General features: G+C 42.2%; 1 protein-coding gene across 2 annotated transcripts in view; it reads left to right on the top strand.

The window, feature by feature from the left end:
• Window positions 1-17,619, top strand: part of CA8 (carbonic anhydrase 8) — a 100,593-nt gene extending 82,974 nt beyond the window's left edge. For both annotated transcript variants that reach the window (XM_054985271.1, XM_054985270.1), the window contains one exon: window positions 15,747-17,619. The gene's annotated coding sequence lies outside the window, so the exon portion shown is untranslated. The remainder of the gene's footprint in view (window positions 1-15,746) is intronic.
• Window positions 17,620-18,427: the final 808 nt, after the last annotated feature.

The following is an 18,427-nucleotide window of genomic DNA, read 5'->3' as shown; positions in this document are numbered from 1 at the left end:
GAGATCCTTAAAAAAAAAAGGCATTCAAAAAGAATGTGGAAAGGAGCATCAATCCTACCCAAAAAGCATGAACAAAGCCGGACAGGATACAAGATGTTCAGAAATCTATCCTGGTGAACCTGAAAAGTATTAACATTAATGCTAACCAAGTAAAAGGCCCTTGCATAGTGAGGGATAGTTGAATATATACATAGGATGCTAGAGGTTTTTGGGAGGGAAGGTAAATGTCAAAATACTGAGAGGAGCAGAAATGATGTGCTCTGAACATGGTACTCAGATAATCTAGACTGGTAATACACTTCTTGATTAAGGTGAGGTGACAGACTCATGTTTCCCAAGGGTTTTCATCAAATCTGGTGTTACACCAAGGGCTATCAATTTTTCATCCAATTTTCATCTAAGATCTATAAGAGTCCGATCCCAGTACATGCAAATACCCCCTCTCTCTGAAAACAAGCGTAAGATTTAAACTGAATACAGAGAGCCATCAATGATTTCTGGCCAAATTCCTCCCAAACAGCAATGCTGAGACACAATGTGAGGGATTCCCAAGCCTCTGGAGAAATTGGATAAGGGCTTGGTCCAGGGCCTTGTTGACAGAGCTTATGCAAATAGGAGCACCAAATTAAATGAGGGGAATAACTTTTAAATTGAATGCCAAGATAGCACCAGATATGTATTTTGCACCTGGATTACAAAAGCACCTTTGAGGATAAATCTCATGTTGATTTAGCCAGTAGCAGTTGGCCAAAAATCAATGAAAATTTTTTTGTTGAGTGGAATGAAAGAGTCAGGTGGCTCTCACATAAAGATTTTGGAAGTCTAACAAAATATTTCAGGTCAATATCTTTTGGGTGGCAATTCATATCCTAATCTAAAGCATTACTTGTCCTATACTACAGTAGACTAACTCAGCAGCGAGGCTGGATGTGGATATGTAGATGAGGCCTTCATGGTAAGAGCTCTGAAAAATACATCCTTCCCCTTTAGAAGCCGATGAGGCAAGAAAAAAGGGTATTTTCCAAAGGAAACAGAGAGAGGAGGAGTCTGGATGCGTTCCCACCTTAGACAAAGAGAAGCAGCTTACTTATCAAGAGAGTAACACATACACACACAGAGAAACATATATCACCCACCCAATGTACGAGGCATGCTGAGTTGCCTATTGCAACACTTTGTTAAACCTTAATAAATACCATCTTAATCACAAGCAATTTGCACTCTTTTTGGGTATTCTACAAACTTAAAAGCAGAGTCTGGATGGTCCTGACTAAGTAATACAGTACCCATTTGATTTCACTGATCAGCTTGACTTTTCAGGCATGCATGGGTACAGTTCAGACAGAGACTATAACATGCAGGGAGAGGAAGCTTAGTTCCCTCCTCCATATAGGATTGCCAGGTCCTCCCGGGGAACTGGTGGGAGATGTGGTGGTGGCAAGAACTTATGGGGGTACACATGCTCCCCGTCATTGCACAAAGCCATCACTTCCAGTTCGACTTAGAAGCAATGCTGTCATGCCAGGGCTGGATTTTTAGCAACCAGCCCAAACCATAGCAAATTTGGCCAAAAATGCAATTTTGGGGGTGATCGTTAAAGCATCTGCTCTGGCATGATGCAATCACTTCCAAATTGCACTGGGAATGATGTGGTTGGCCAGGAATGATGGGTGTTTGCCCCCTATTATCCCAGCCTTCCTTCTTCCACTGATATTAGCAGGCAGAGACATAAATTGCTTGGGGAGTACGTGCCGAAAGCTAACAACAAAGAGAGAAAACCTTTACTGGAGACTAAAACAAAAGACTCAATATATCCTTTTCAGATTTATATTAATAAAGTGCAAGTGCAATAAGTGCATATTATATAAGTGCAAAATTCTATTTAGTTTTCATGAACAACAGTTTCATTCAATATAGTTTTCATAGACAACAATGTTATTATCATAACTTGATGGACAGAAAATCAACAGCAAAGCTCCAGACCAAATACAAGCAGCGTATGTATTCTTGAATTAACAATAGAGAATAAGCTATATAGCCCATGAAGAAGACTCCCCCCCCCATGGGTGAAATAAATAGCTAGCAGGCCTGTTGGCCAATTTTTCTTGTTGGACCACAGTTTATATACTGCATGGGATTCTCTACCACCGTATCTTCACATCTGAAAAAAGAAAAACAGGACTTCATTATTCATTTGGACTATATTTCTACATAACACTTACCTTCTATCTGGTCTGCTGAAAGCTGTTTGATGAACCCTTTTTAAAATAAAAATATGTGATTTGCATATGGTTAATTTCCATTTGCTTTGCTGTTGATTTTAGAAGGTTGCCCCAATAGTAATGCCCCTCCATAAGTTATTTTAAAGAGAGAGACAGAAGATCAGAGACAGACCAAATGAGAAGGAGGATAGAATGCAAAATATTTTCTAATTGCATGGAAACTGAAATTTAAGATGGTACAGGTTGCAGGCGAGTGCTAAGTGGGAGAGGAGAGCGGGGAGGGGGCATGGCAACAAAAACACACAGACACAGTGCTGGAGGTAAGAAGGCCACAACTTTATTGAGATTACAGCTCAGGGAGCAAAGGCACGCATAGGGCATGGATCCAAGCATTGGCTGACCCACCTGCCAAGCCCACACGCCCCCTCAGAGCCCTGCTGAGGGGGGGGGGGGGACCATGGGATGACAGTCAGTGGGATGCCACATGGCATTCTGTGTGAAACATCCCCTGCCACCTGGGAGTGAGGTGGACTGATAGACCCTGACTGGGCATGCACCGGCCATTCCTCACTCCCCAGACCCCTTAGGAGGATCCCCATAATAGGGGAAACTGAGCCCGAGGGCCCTGTTTTCCCCAAACGGATCAGTGCCCAATGCCAATACGCAGCGTACTAACTCCAAAGTTGTGACGAAAAGGAGGGTTGGGTGGGATGCTGCCATGGACCATGTGCTGAGGGGTGGGGCCTAGGGGTGTGCAAAGGCACACTGTTTCGTTATTCTTGTTTCGGGCTTACCCGAAACAAGAATCTGTTTCGGATACAGGCAAAAGCCGAAACGGCTAGCCGTTTCGGCTTTCGGCTTTCGGCTTTCGGGTTTGTTTCTGCTTGTTTCGGCTTTCTTTCGGCTTTTTCAATGGGAAAATGCCTCCGTCTTCCCGGACGCCTGGAGGAGGCATTTTCCCACCGAATCATCCCAAAATTGGTGGGGACCTTCCGCTAACCGCTCTCTAACAACCCCCCAAGTTTCAGACCGATTGGACTTTGGGGGGCCATGTTATGGCCCCCCCCAACCAGGTCCCCCTATCCTCGCATAAGAAAGGGAAGGGTGAGCATATTGTTAGCTTGCTGCTGCTCATCTTCTTCTTCATTATTTCCTATGGGGAAAAAATGAAGAGGCAGGCTTCCTTTGCCAGGGGTGGCATTTTGCATGCAAAATGCCCCCCAACCCTCAGGGGCCCTTCTCCCACCTCTACTCCCACCCCCCACCAAGGCTTAGCCTGCTCCCACTTGGGGGGGCCATTTCATGGCCTCCCCATGTAGGTGCTCTCAGCCCCCAAAGTCCACCTCCTACAGCCCCACACAAACCCAATTCCCCCCCAGCTGCCACACACAGACCCAAATCCCCACATTAGCCCCTCACAGACCCAAATCCACCCCCAGCAGCCCCACACCCATAACCCCAGGAACAGGCTGGCAAAGGCCAGCCCTCTCCCTTTGTTCCCTATGCTGGGAACTTCTAAACTCTCTTTCCCTGGGCAATTCTGCACAGCCCAGGGGTGCCACAATGGTGGGCACACTTCTGAGTGCCAGCTGGTCCCTGTGAAAGAGCACCTGAACCACAGACACCCTCCCTCAAATTCCCCCACCACCTACAGAGATGCCCCATTGTTCCCTATGATGGGAACCAACTGCACAACAAAGAATAAAACACGAACAACACAAAATAAAGTTTTTTAAAAATTATTTTCTCCCTTTCAAAGTACAAGTAGGCAAAGCATTATGACACATTACACCAGCAGTCCCCCACACAGAAAAATAACACAACTCACTTCACATCAGAGAATCACAAAGCACAATTCCTGTCAAAAACACTTTATTTCTTGAACAGCTTTAGGTTACACAGCAGGGGGGCACACCAAAGGGCATGGCAGCAGTATCTTACACAAAAATAACACAACTCACTTAACATCAGAGAATCACAAAAGCACAATTCCTGTCAAAAACACTTTATTTCTTGAACAGCTTTAGGATACACAGCAGGGGGGGCACACCAAAGGACATTCCAGCATTCCACCTCAGAAAAATAACACAACTCACTTCACATCAGAGAATCACAAAAACACAATTCCTGTCAAAAACACTTTATTTCTTGAACAGCTTTAGGATACACAGCAGGGGGGGGGGGCACACCAAAGGACATTCCAGCATTCCACCTCAGAAAAATAACACAACTCACTTCACATCAGAGAATCACAAAAACACAATTCCTGTCAAAAACACTTTATTTCTTGAACAGCTTTAGGTTACACAGTAGGAGGGCACAACAGGACATGATAGCAGTGTACTACACAAAATAATACAACCCACTTCCCCGTTTTTGACAGCAATTGTGTTTGGGTGATTCTCTGATGTGAAGTGAGTTGTGTTATTTTTGTGTAAGATACTGCTGCCATGCCCTTTGGTGTGCCCCCCTGCTGTGTAACCTAAAGCTGTTCAAGAAATAAAGTGTTTTTGACAGGAATTGTGTTTTTGTGATTCTCTGATGTGAAGTGAGTTGTGTTATTTTTCTGAGGTGGAATGCTGGAATGCCCTTTGGTGTGCTCCCCTGCTGTGTAACCTAAAGCTGTTCAAGAAATAAAGTGTTTTTGACAGGAATTGTGCTTTTGTGATTCTCTGATGTGAAGTGAGTTGTGTTATTTTTCTGTGTGGGGGACTGCTGCCATGCCCTTTGGTGTTCCCCCCTGCTGTGTAACCTAAAGCTGTTCAAGAAAAAAAGTGTTTTTGACAGGAATTGTGCTTTGTGATTCTCTGATGTGAAGTGAGTTGTGTTGTTTTTCTGTGTGGGGGACTGCTGGTGTAATGTGTCATAATGCTTTGCCTACTTGTACTTTGAAAGGGAGAAAATAATTTTTAAAAAACTTTATTTTGTGTTGTTCATGTTTTATTCTTTGTTGTGCAGTTGGTTCCCATCATAGGGAACAATGGGGCATCTCTGTAGGTGGTGGGGGAATTTGAGGGAGGGTGTCTGTGGTTCAGGTGCTCTTTCACAGGGACCAGCTGGCACTCAGAAGTGTGCCCACCATTGTGGCACTCCTGGGCTGTGCAGAATTGCCCAGGGAAAGAGAGTTTAGAAGTTCCCAGCATAGGGAACAAAGGGAGAGGGCTGGCCTTTGCCAGCCTGTTCCTGGGGTTATGGGTGTGGGGCTGCTGGGGGTGGATTTGGGTCTGTGAGGGGCTAATGTGGGGATTTGGGTCTGTGTGTGGCAGCTGGGGGGGAATTGGGTTTGTGTGGGGCTGTAGGAGGTGAACTTTGGGGGCTGAGAGCACCTACTTGGGGAGGCCAAGAAATGCCCTCCCCCAAGTGGGAGCAGGCTGAGCCTTGGTGGGGGGTGGGAGTAGAGGTGGGAGAAGGGCCCCTGAGGGTTGGGGGGCATTTTGCATGCAAAATGCCACCCCTGACAAGACAAGCCTCCCCCAGCTGTAAGTAGTAGAGAAAAGAGCACCTACTTGGGGAGGCCATGAAATGCCCCCCCCCAAGTGGGAGCAGGCTGTGCCTTGGTGGGGGGTGGGAGGAAAGGTGAGAGAAGGGCCCCTGAGGGTTGGGGGGCATTTTCCATGCAAAATGCCACCCCTGGCAAGACAAGCCTCCCCCAGCTGTAAGTAGTAGAGAAAAGAGCACCTACTTGGAGAGGCCATGAAATGCCCCCCCAAGTGGGAGCAAGCTGTGCCTTGGTGGGGGGTGGGAGGAAGGGTGGGAGAAGGGCCCCAGAGGGTTGGGGGGAATTTTGCATGCAAAATGCCACCCCTGGCAAAGGAAGCCTGCCTCTTCATTTTTCCCCCATAGGAAATAATGAAGAAGATGAGCAGCAGCAAGCTAACAATATGTTCACCCTTCCCTTTCTTATGCGAGGATAGGGGGACCTGGTTTGGGGGGCCATAACATGGCCCCCAAAGTCCAATCGGTCTTAAACTTGGGGGGTTGTTAGAGAGGGGTTAGAGGAAGGTCCCCACCAATTTTGGGATGATTCGGTGGGAAAATGCCTCCCCCAGGCGTCCGGGAAGACGGAGGCATTTTCCCATTGAAAAACCCAAAACAACCCGAAACGTTTCGGGTTATTTTCTTTCGATTAACCCGAAACGTTTTGGGTTTCCCAAAACCTTTCGGATAACCTGAAACAACCCGAAACAAGTTTGTTTCGGGTTTCTTTCGGGTTTCAGAAACCCAAATTGCACACCCCTAGTGGGGCCCAGCTTTCGAGACCAGGGGCCTGCCCTGGCTGTGCCTGGGCATGCTCCCCTGGCCCCTGGTCATTTCCCATCCCTCCACAACATGGCAGCCACCATGCCATCTCCCCACCCGCCTCCACCGCATCGCCAACAATCTGGCCCTCAGGTAAGTCTAGGAGCTGTTGTTTTTCATATTCCTGCATGATAAGTCCCCCTCTTGACCGCCACACCCTCCTTGCAGCCGCCCTTGAGTTACTTCATGGTGGTGCCGAGGCTTATGATGATTTTGCAGTAGCCAATCTGTCTAATGTGCCTGAATTTTAATGTGTTAATGCGTTAAGGTTTTTATTGTATTTTAACAGTATATTTGTTGGAAGCTTCCCTGAGCCCGCTTGCGGGAAGGGCAGGTTATAAATTGAATAAAATAAAAAATAAATAAATAACTTGCACTCTGCCAAAATTCTCCCTTACACTAGTATTAAAAGGTCATGTGATAACCCTCTAGGAAAATGATGCACATTCATGATAAAAAATTAAAAGTTGGTTTTCCATATTGCCGTGTGTAATTAAAGGTAGGATCTAGTTCTGACAGTGCTGAAGACTGCAGTGTAGTCCAGATAAAGCAATCCCGGTCCACTCTGCCTGCAGAGTTGTTTGCTTGGTTGAGCTCCATTGTCAATATGTCCTTCACCCTTCTGGAATTTCAATTACATGGCACTTTGCTGCAGTCACAAAAATGTCATTACTTTATGTTTGAAATGGGTGATTTCAAATGCATCTCGATTCTTGCATAGAGATTACATCGGGGAAGACAGACATATTCATGTCAATTTTATTTGTCTGAGACTGAATAATGTCTTAAAGCCATTGCCAGTAATTCAGATTTTGGTAGCACTTAAATTATTTGACCTGATAACTTTGAATTTTAAGCATGAAAGAGGTACCTCTGAAACGTACTGATCTGAAATGGGAAGCTATTTCAGCGCACTTGGCAACACTTAAAAATAATTGTTTGAAACAATTTTATTACTGTAGTCATCACTGATAAAATAACATGTAATTTTAGAGCTCAGATAACCGAACTGAAAATGTAGGACTGGGATTCAGTGGAAGGCTGCTGTGAATGAAGTTCTGTCTATAATATTTTCCCATAAAGATCAAGTTTCAGTTCAAAGATCCATATTTCAGTTCCATTTCTCCCTTGTGAGAAATGAACCTGTAAGTCTTTTTTTAATATTAGTTTCTCCTTCCTTGCACTTAATTTCCTTACACCTTTCTTTACACCCTTCTCAGTCCCTCCCGTTGACTGTTCAGGCTACCTGGGGTTGTTGGTTCTGCTGCTTACCAGGGCTGACTGTTCCATCAGGGGTTGAGTTCTTCCAGCTGCTCAGCCCCATCTCCTAGCTACTGTTTTTGTTGTATGATTGTATTGTGATTTTTAGATTGTTGTTTTTTTCGTTTTTGTAAGCTACTTAGAGTTTTGCTTAGCAAGAGAAAATTGGGATAAAAACATTCAAATAAATAAAATACAGTCCTCTTAAAATTAACACTTGTTTCAGCACTATTTTTGCATCAGTTGCATGGCATATAATGTGTGTCTAGTATATAAGAAAAAAAAGAATAGTTGACAAAGAAAAAAATTAAAAAGAAACTAAAATGCCTGTGTCCCTAAGTCAGGTCTTTCAACTCATATGGATTTGCAATTTTGTCCACAGCATTTTATTGAAGGACATATTATTTTCCATTTTGGATGTATATCACCAACACCTAATCAAGATTTAAGACAATGTTCTCTGTTTCATAACGACCTCAAATTATTCTTTTACAATGAAATTCGCATTCTTGTCTTCTGGCTGTTGTTTGATCCCTTATTAAAAATTCTGTAGCATGGTGGTTAAGTGGTTGGGTTGCAAATCAACACTCTGCTGGTTTGAATCCCACTACTGCCATGAGCTCACTAGGTGGCTTTGGGTAAGCCATTGAGAGCAAGTTTAGTTTAGTGATTAACTGTGGCTGGACTCTGATCTGGAGAACCATGTTTGATTCCCCACTCCTCCACTTGAAGCCAGCTGGGTGACCTTGGGTCAGTCACAGCTCTCTGGAGCTCTCTCAGCCTCACCCACCTCACAGGGTGATTGTTGTGGGGATAATAATAACGTACTTTGTAAACTGCTCTGAGTGAGTGTTAAGTTGTCCTGAGGGGAAGTATATAAATCGAATGTTGTTGTTGTTGTTATTATTATTCCACTCAGCCTCAGCTCAGCTGTATTGTGGGGATAATAACAATACAGGCTTTGTTCTCTACTCTGAGTGGGGCACTAATCTGTCTAGAATAGTGGTATATAAGTGCAATTATTATCATTACTATATGGTTTAAAGCTTTTTGCTCATCTAAACAAGACGTTACTTTATTAACAAAGGCATTCTTTAAAAGTCAAAAGGAGGCAAGAGATTTAATAATAAAAGTTTTATTTAAAAAGAAAAGATAGAAATGACAGATTTCCACAGTATAAGTTTTCAAGAGTCAACGCTCTCCTCATCAGATACATTGTCGAATGAAGGGAGTTTTGACTTTCAAAAGCTTATATCCTGGAAATCTTGTTGGTCTTTAAGGTGCTACTGGACCCAATTCTTGCTTTTCTACTATAGACCAACTGGCTATCTGAAACTAATAAATAAATAAAAACTCTTGTTCTCAATGTAGGTTATTAGCCCGTCAAAAACTAAAGAAGATTTTTAGAACTGATCCGAAGTTGTCTTGCTAGGTAACTTCTTTAGTTGTTTCTGCTCTGTATAGTACCATAAAACAGTAGTTTTGGCAAATTTTGGAAATGAAAAATAAGAAAATTCCTTCTAATTTAAGGCCTATATCAAGATTTTTTATCACCCAGGTAAGATACTTCACTTGCAGAGTGATGCTGGCCCAGTAAGTGACAATGGACATAAGCTACAACCACTAGTCTCTCCTGTGCCACTGGAAGGTGGGAAAAAGACAAATTTCAGCTGTGTGTTGGTGTCCTCTTCATTATGCCACTCAAAGAGGATAGCTTGAGTGTTTTGGACAGAGAAGTGTCCCTGAACCAACCCTCCAGCAAATTGCAACTTAGTTCATAATGGTTTTGGTGTCAGTCCCCCCAATAGTCCATTTACTTCCACATTCCTTCATTTTCCAAATATGAGACTCTAGAGGACTCTTAAGTCCTCTAGGGCTGCTAAATCCAACTTAGGAAATTTGGGGTGGTGCCTGGGCAAGGCGCTCAGCAAATACGATGTCACAGCCAGGGTCCAATCCCTGAAGCTGCCATTTCCCCCATCTCTGGAGATCAGTCATAATTCCAGGAGGACTTCATGCTCCACCTAGAAGTTGGCAACCCTAAAGTTCTCCTGGTTCTTTACTACCTGCAGTGAAGATTTCTGAGCATGCTTGGAGCCTTTATAGCTGAAACAAATAGTAGGAAGAATAGCTTTCGTTCTGAAAAGACTTGGGATAACCCAGTATATTCCAAATTGAGAAAATGTTGACCATCACTAAGAAGAAGAAGTTCAAGATGTAAATAATAGTAGGAAAAGCAGACTGTATGACTCAGCAAGATTTACATGGCACCCAACGGGCACCATGGTACCCACCAGCATTTTTCATGGCACCCCGCCAGGGCTTTTTTTCTGGGAAAAGAGGTGGTGGAACTCTCTATCAACACATGTGTGCACGCGAAGCACGCACGCGCTCCCAGAAATGTGATGATGATGTCACTTCTGGAAGTGACACCACTTCCTGGAACCCAGCACAATGCATTACAACGAGATAAATGTTAGTAAGCTTGGAAAGTTACACTGTTATGAGAAAGGTTTTTTTTCCTTTCTGTGTCCTCTACAAAAAGTGAAATCTTCCATTCCTTTTCCCAAACATTTCATATCTTTGGAATCATATTTTAAAATATGCAAGAAGAAGGGGGCCTCTAAAAATCCAAAACCTATCTCACAATTCTAAATTCTAACAGATTCCCTCTGCCAGCGTAGAAAAAAAAATCCAAAATTCTTTCTCAAAATTCCCCAGAGTCTGAAATTCCTAATCTAATGAATATTGAATTTTCATATTTTCAGGGAGGGTTTTGCTTTACTGGAGCAATTCAGAAGAAGATACTCAACTATAGCAGCATTAGATTTATACTTAGTATAAAATGGCTTTTTTTTGTTACCTGCCAACTCTGCCTTACCAATGGCTAAGCTGTTGTGACATTGTGAAATGCTCATAAATATTCCAATGTCCCAGACAAACAATATTCATAAAAACTTCCTTAACACCCATATGGCAATTTCAGTTATGTTAATCAGCTGAGGGTGGGGAGGACTATTTGAGTTACAGCTATTAAGACATAGCATAAAACTGGAATAACCATTACTGATATTTTAACTAATACAAATAACCATAATTGATATATTTAACTAACACAGAATGAATCTGCATTCAAAAGCTGTGGGAACCATAACAATGTCAACTTCAGTCAACAAAAGAATGAAAGCAACACACACATATATGCACAGCCCCACCCAGCCCCATGAAAAGAAAGAATGAACTCAAAGCAGCACACACACACGCACACAGCTCCCATCCCCCTGAAAAGAAAGCAGAATTAACTCAAAGCAGCACACACACTCAGCCCCACCTCCCCTGAAAAGAAAGCAGAATTAACTCAAAGCAGCATACATACACACACAGCCCCACCCATCCACTCTCCCAATGAAAATAAAACAGAATGAACTTAAAGCAGCACACACATGCACAGAAACCCCTGAATGAAATGAAAGCAGAATGAACTCAAAGAAGCTTAGCCTCCTCTGGAGAGCCGGCCCCAGCAGCTCTGCTTGCGCTCTCCCTCCCTCCGTCCCTCCCCCCTCTCTCTCACACACACACACTCAGAGCCAAGCTACAAGTGATGTCTTACACAGGTTGGACACTTGTCAGCTTCCCTCAAGTTTTGATGGGAAATGCAGGCATCCTGGTCTTGCAGCTTTAATAGAGAGCCAAGTTGTAAAACCAGGATGCCTGCATTTCCCATCAAAACTTGAGGGAAGCTGACAAGTGTCCAATCTGTGTAAAACGTCACTTGTAGCTTGGCTCTCACTCATTCACAGAGGAATGAAAAGAAAGCAGAATGAACTCAAAGCAGCTTAGGCTCCTCTGCAGAGCCCGCACTGGGCCCCTCTGCAGAGCCTGTGCTGGGCCGAAGGAGGAAGGAATCATGTGGGCAGATTCCAGAGCTGCTGGAATGCTGTTCCAGGGAGTTCACCCTCAAAAAAAGCCCTGGCACTCACAAACTTGTTTTTAGAAAGTGGGAGGGGCAAGGTGGGGCTTTTTGAAATTTTTAGTGGTATAATTCAAACAGTGGCTTTATGTAAATGTGCAAATAGTAGCATGATATTCTTAAAAACACAGTGGGACTTCATGACTAAAAACGATTGAGTCACAGAGCTAAAATGCTTAACAGACCTAACTGAAACTTCTAATGAATTAATCAGATCTTCCCAGTTTTAAGGTATTTTTATTGTTCAGGTGGAAGTTAATAACCTCACTATATTGAATTTTGATTTCAAAAATCATGTTCCTATCAAAATCTGGCCAGAATGTCTCTCTAACTGTGCAAGGAGCTCTCACCACCCCTTCAGCCCCAATTGTTACAAGTAATAGTGTAGGTTGAAAATGATGGGGGATAGCTAGGAGAAGAAATAGTTTTCCCATTTTCTTTTGCAAAAATAAGTGCATTAGATGCCTGCAAAATGAAGACAGATACTATCAGATGAGAGTTCCTTAGCTAGCTCAAAAGGTATACTTATTTTGTGTGTTTGCAAGAAAAATATTTTTAAACAATATGTTAAATTTAAAAGGCATCCCACTAAACAGAGCTTCTGCCTGAAATGTTGAAGATTTACTATCAGAGTTATGCATAATCTCACTCCCTATCATTTTGTGGTTGATTCTGCCTCTGGTGGTATCCATTTTGTGGTTGTGCCCATCATCCTCTGTCAGAATTCCAAAAGTGCCCACAGGCTGAAAAAGAAGTTCTTTATGATGAACTTCTAAAAGGCATAATTCTAGCCCTTTTAGACAATTTTGGCATTCCTGCCACATGTAATAGGAGGACATGCTATGCATAATCCTCCCAATAGGCGCAATTGCCATTTTGTCTGAATCTATCACCAGCCATATTTCCATGCATGCACAGTTGTATGCTCATGGAAAATTCCTATGTACCATATGTTGCCATTACATGCAGTTGGAGCCCCCAAAATTGAATGACTAAAAAAGGTTTCCCACTTCAAAGGATCCAGTTAAGAATCCTTCAGTGTTCTTTGTGCGCATACAATATGTTGTATAGAATCCTAGCAAAAACTGGTGTTTGAAAGAGGACAGTGTAAAGGAAAATAAAGGACAAAGCAGTTGTTCAGATTACAGATTCCCATCTGTAGATCATACTGAGTTACACTAAATAAGGTGGACTATAAATAACAAATAATATAAATAAATATAAACATAAAGATGATTAAACTAACCAAGCACTCTCCTTTTTTCTCCTATGAAGACTCTCAGACCCAGAGGATGTTAAATAAGAAAATTGATCCTGGGAATGAGCTTATTTTCACATGAATCTGAGGACTTTTTTCTGAAGAGAGGACTCTGAAGAGGCAGCATAGAAATATCCTAAATAAATAAATAATAAATGACCAATAAAAATTAAGGTAAAAGGGTGCCTTCAGGAATTCGTTTTCAGTACCGTTTTAAAACAAGCAGTAATTTCTGCCACTGCCTTCCTGTAGGAAACTTTCACAAACAGGAAGAGTTTGAAATGGCATGGCCATATTTCACACCTCTTTCTTACAGGAGAATTCTCCACACATTACTTGTCTACCATATTCTCGGGATAAAGGAACGAGATACATTTCTCAGCTCAGAAATTTGTTTTTCAGTATTATGCACTGAATAAAGCACTTTCATCCCACTTTTAATGCACTTTAGTGATCATTTGCAAGTGGTCCTCTCATTCCACACAGTAAAATCCAGCAGCATAGTGCATTGAAAGTGGATTGAAAGTGCTTTATTCAGTGTGTGAGAAAGTGCCTTTTATTGGCACCTTTATGGAAGCAATTTCTGAAAATGATGCTCCCACATCTCCACATAAAATGCTCTACCTTGGTTGTTTTACAGCAGCATTCCTAACAGCTGTCAGAACTGCAATACTCATTGAGTACACAGAATCTCCATGGATAGAACTTTCAGGGCTTTCTTTGTAGCTGTGTTCAAAAGTTAAGTGAATGTATGTACAATCTGTGAACAGTGTACACTTGATTTTTATTTATAAGCATATTGAGTAATTTTCATGTTACATTCAACACATGTACAGCTAAACATGCGATTGAAACCGCACATTTATCCAGGTACTGGTCTGATTTCGTTTGTAAAGTGAACATACATTGGCTGTTTCTTATAAACAGGTGTCTGAACATATAGAAGGATGTATGAGCATTCACTGTAACATGTGAATGGGGCTTCTCTCTTCTCTGTGCTGCACAGTCCAGTCATCTTTGTTCCTCTGAGAACACTTTGTGTCTACTCTAAGAGGCTGACTGGGCAGCTGTTGCCCCCTCAGTCGGAATGAAAGGCAGACACAGTATTTGGGTTCTAAAATGGGCCGCTTTATTAAAATTACAACAATTAAATATAAACTACGGCAAGGGCCTAACTAGCGGTACAGGTCAGGCCCTGGGGTCACTCCTGGACCCCGCCCTGACCTGTCTGGGCAAGCCCTGGGGTCACTCCTGGACCCCGCCCTGACCTGTCTGGGCAAGCACCCGCTGCAAGCACCCGGGTGCAAGCCATCCACAAAATGGCTGGGACCCGGCCTGGCCAGGCGGAGGCGGAATGGTTCACCCCTGTAAAGCTCCCCCACCCGGCCGTACGGCAGCGGGGGGAGACTGGCTTGTCCAGGGGTTCCCCACCCAGGGCGTCTGACCTCGCAGCTGGGCCGTACGGCAGCCAGCCGCTCCTGAAAGACCCCAATTCCCCACCAATGGGGAGGTGCCAAGGGTGCTCACCGGCCCGCTACAGATTTTCCCTAACTAAAATCCTGCCACCAGGGAATTACCTCAGTCCCACCAAGCCAATTACCTTCCTCTTCTCACAGTGCAAGGTAGGCGAAAAAACTCCATTCCCAAGTGCCAATCAGGGACAAGGAGAGAAAAATTCCTACCTGGCCCAAAAGGCGACCGGCTAATCCTGCACTGCAATAGGGTGAGGTGGGTGGGCCGAGCATGAGGCACAACTGAATGCAATGGGGCGGAGAAGCCAGCTAAGGCTACAGGCTCCGCCCCCAATGCTAAGCCCTGGATGCCAGGGTGTGCCTTCTGCTTTCCTCCTTCCGAGGAGGGAAAAGCAGCCACCGGCCTGAGTGGCTGTTGCCACTGGCCGGGATGGCTGAATTAGTTGAATACAAGATCACAGTGGCTAGGATTCCAAGCTCCCTTGCCACTTGTGGTAAGCCTTCTACTAGTGGAAGAGGGGGAGGATGATTTTTGCTGACTGCCCTTTACCTCAGCCTCCTACTTTGACTACCAAGTTGTTACTGCACGTCTGGGGGCACAATATTGGGAGGCATGAATGACTGCAGTGGAAGGGGGGAAGTAACCACTTATGTCACTCAGGGCCAAGCTACAAGTGACGAATGACACTTGAACGGCAAGTGGATTGAGTGGAGCGCAAGTGAACAGGGAGAAATACACTTGCCATTCAAGTGTCATTCGTCACTTGTAGCTTCGCCCTCAGTTCCTCTTGTGTTGCATAGGATCAAAGAGCTTAAAATGTTTACACTACATAACTTCCACAATACTAACCAAAGGAAATGTGTGGAAAACCTTGTGTGGAAAAAAACTGAATTTTTGACACAGATTATAAAGTGAAATGATATGTTACAGTTATATGTTTCCCATGCAGAAAGGTCACAAAAAATTAATGATGATCAAGCGGCACCTATTTTGTCAAAATCTGCTGTAAATTGATTGGTTTACAGCAGATTGCTGAGAAATCTGGCGATATCATATTACAACAGAGGTATTTTATTTATGTAGATTTCAGTATACAATTTATCTAGATTTTATGAAGAATATACCAGAATACTGTTTAACTGTATACCTTAATATATGTCTTCACAAGTACCGAAAACTGAATGTAAGAAAGTTTGATTACCATTATATACTAACAGAGATTAGTACATTAACTGGGTAATGTATGTACTCTTTCAACTCCCAGATCCCTTTGATAGTGACTTTGAAGCAGAGGATCCTGCCCCAGAGATCATGTTGTCCCTGAAGCTGCCCAAAACAGACCAAGGGGAACACTCTATGTATCTCTGGGAAGGAAGATGTGATGCTGCACTCTGATCCCAAGATAAGTGACTTTCTGGCAAAGAGTTCAAAGATACAATCCAGAACACTGTTCCTTTCAACTTTCACTAAAAGGCAGAGCTCAGGTAACTGTCAAGCTTCCATTGGGATATAAGAGCTCAAGTCTTTGTCAGATCAACTTCCCCATTACCTATGGGGCTGTTTTTGTTTCTACATACCCCTTGGTACCCACAACTTTGCTGCTTACTAATTCAGATGACTCACTATTGTCTATAGTTTTCCATCTGCTACCAATCACCTCCAATGTACCCGGTCAATCCCTCATGGATTTGCACAGTACTTTTCACTCCATCTGCAACTGGAACCCTAAAATTGGTTGATTATATCATGTGCAAATTTGTTTTTCTATTCTGAAAACTGGGGTGGTGGTAGTGGTGGGATTTGGAGGATTTCCTCCTAATATTTAACTGTAAGGATAAGTCTACCTAACTATTGTGACTTCCTCAAGTAAGAAACTCACTTCTGTTTTCTATCTTGCATATTCTTTTGCAAACAATGAAAGGAGCAGCTGTGCTCTGGAAGCACATGGACTATGTTTTTGTTACACGTACATAACATTTTCCAAAGGTGAAGTTGAAGAAACTAGTACTATAAATTTGTAGTGGAAATTAGTTTTTTCACAGCGTTGATTGCCTGCTGGCTTGCAACATCATAAATCGCTCCTCCTAGGAACACTTAAAACTTTTAGAAGTTTGTTTCTTTCCCTCCCTCCCCACTAAAAAATGTCAAATGAATGGCTGATTGCCTAAATATATAAACAGCTCTGAAAAATAAAAAGATAGCTTACAGGGATAAGGCACAAAGCATGTGAATGAATCAGCATTTGATTTATTGATAATGTACATTTGAAGGCAGGAGAAGGAGTGCAGCAAGCCATTTTTAAAGGTACATTATTTCTTACATACTCACCCTGTTATTTTAGCATTAGTCCATATCTCAGAACGTCATGTACAGTTGGGGGTTCAAAGGCCAACAACTCTCAGCCAGTTCCAATCAGGTTGCTCGTATGTGTGAATGTCCCTAGTCTTGTTCTTCCTTTAGAAGCCATTGCGAGTCACTTTCCACTGGTTAGGATGTTAGCACTGGTGGACAAACAATTTTTAACATACTGATGAAGAAGTTTCAACTTGTAAGATAAGCGAAACCAGACTAAGATATATATACATACATATATATACACACACACAACCATATGTAATATCTAATATAATAATTACAATAGTATTGATATATAATATAACTGTTAGTATTGGCAATAATTTTTTCATGATTTTCAGGTAATTGTACAGACATATTTTCATTAGGAGAATGTAATATTTGTTAAAAGGCGCATTCAAAATGATTGGAAATTCCACAAAAATGTAGGAAAAGTCACCATTTTCATGTATTTATTTACTAAGCAAAACTGGATTATATTAATTTGACAAAAATATCTTCAGAATTCCCCAATGAAACTGCAGCTTTTTAGCACCTTTCATATTTAGATTTTGAAAGCTGAAAAATTCAACACACCCTAGTACATATACTTCCTTGTATAATGTCTTTCCTACACTACATCCCCTTTACCACAGAGGCTATGATTCTCCTACAATCATGTACATTTTGTACTATCTACTTGCAATTCATATGCTTTAATGAACAATTAAAGGTGTTGCAATATATCCTTTTTAAGTAAGATTGAATAAAAAAGGCTGATTTCTGCCAGCTTAATATTTTCATATGCCTTGATGTTTCTAGTCAATGTTTCTATTCTACTCTGATCACTGGAAGTCTTTGTAGATTTTCTGGGTTTGGGTAAAGAGGTGCGTAAGGGTTGGGGGGTGGTGAGAATCTAGTAGTCTGGAATTTTCTTCTTTTTTGCTAAGTTAACTCAATTGCTGGAATGAGCTCCCACAAATTCTTCTTCATTCTCTGTTTTTGAAAACATAAACATACGCCTATTGGAAATATAAATATTGATTTCTAGTAAGCAAAGTGAAGGAAAAATAATTACACATTTTAAAATACTGTTCAGCTAATTATCTTAATACCAGCCATTTTATTTTATGTTGTATTCAAAAAGGAGGTTTTAATCTCACCACTTACCAGGATGGCCATACAAGGCGTGTAGAAGCAGAGGATAGATGAAGTCCAATCTTCTGTATGGAAATGCAAATTAAGGTGCGAAAAGAAATAGAAGAAATAGAAGAGTGCTGCTTATTTCCATGCAATTCACATCTATCATTACCAACAAAATCAGAATATTCTGAATGCTAAACCAAGCAAGCATTCTTAAACAGAAATACTCAATATATGCACATAGGCACTGATCTCCAGTATTTATAAAAACATTCCAGTACAAATTCCTGAAGTCTAGCTACACAAACTCTCCACAAAATAAATGTTTTAACTTAACTTTCTGTTCAATGGTTTGAATTTTTGGATTCCAACCCATTAATCACATGAAATCCAATAGAAGCTTCTGGGAAATCATAGAACTAATTGAGCAATTTAATACTCAAAGAACAATTGCATCGAGAAGCAACC

This window comes from Eublepharis macularius, chromosome 7 (assembly GCF_028583425.1).
Source record: "Eublepharis macularius isolate TG4126 chromosome 7, MPM_Emac_v1.0, whole genome shotgun sequence".
Lineage (NCBI taxonomy): Eukaryota > Metazoa > Chordata > Lepidosauria > Squamata > Eublepharidae > Eublepharis > Eublepharis macularius.
This window is presented reverse-complemented; position numbering and strand designations above follow the sequence as displayed.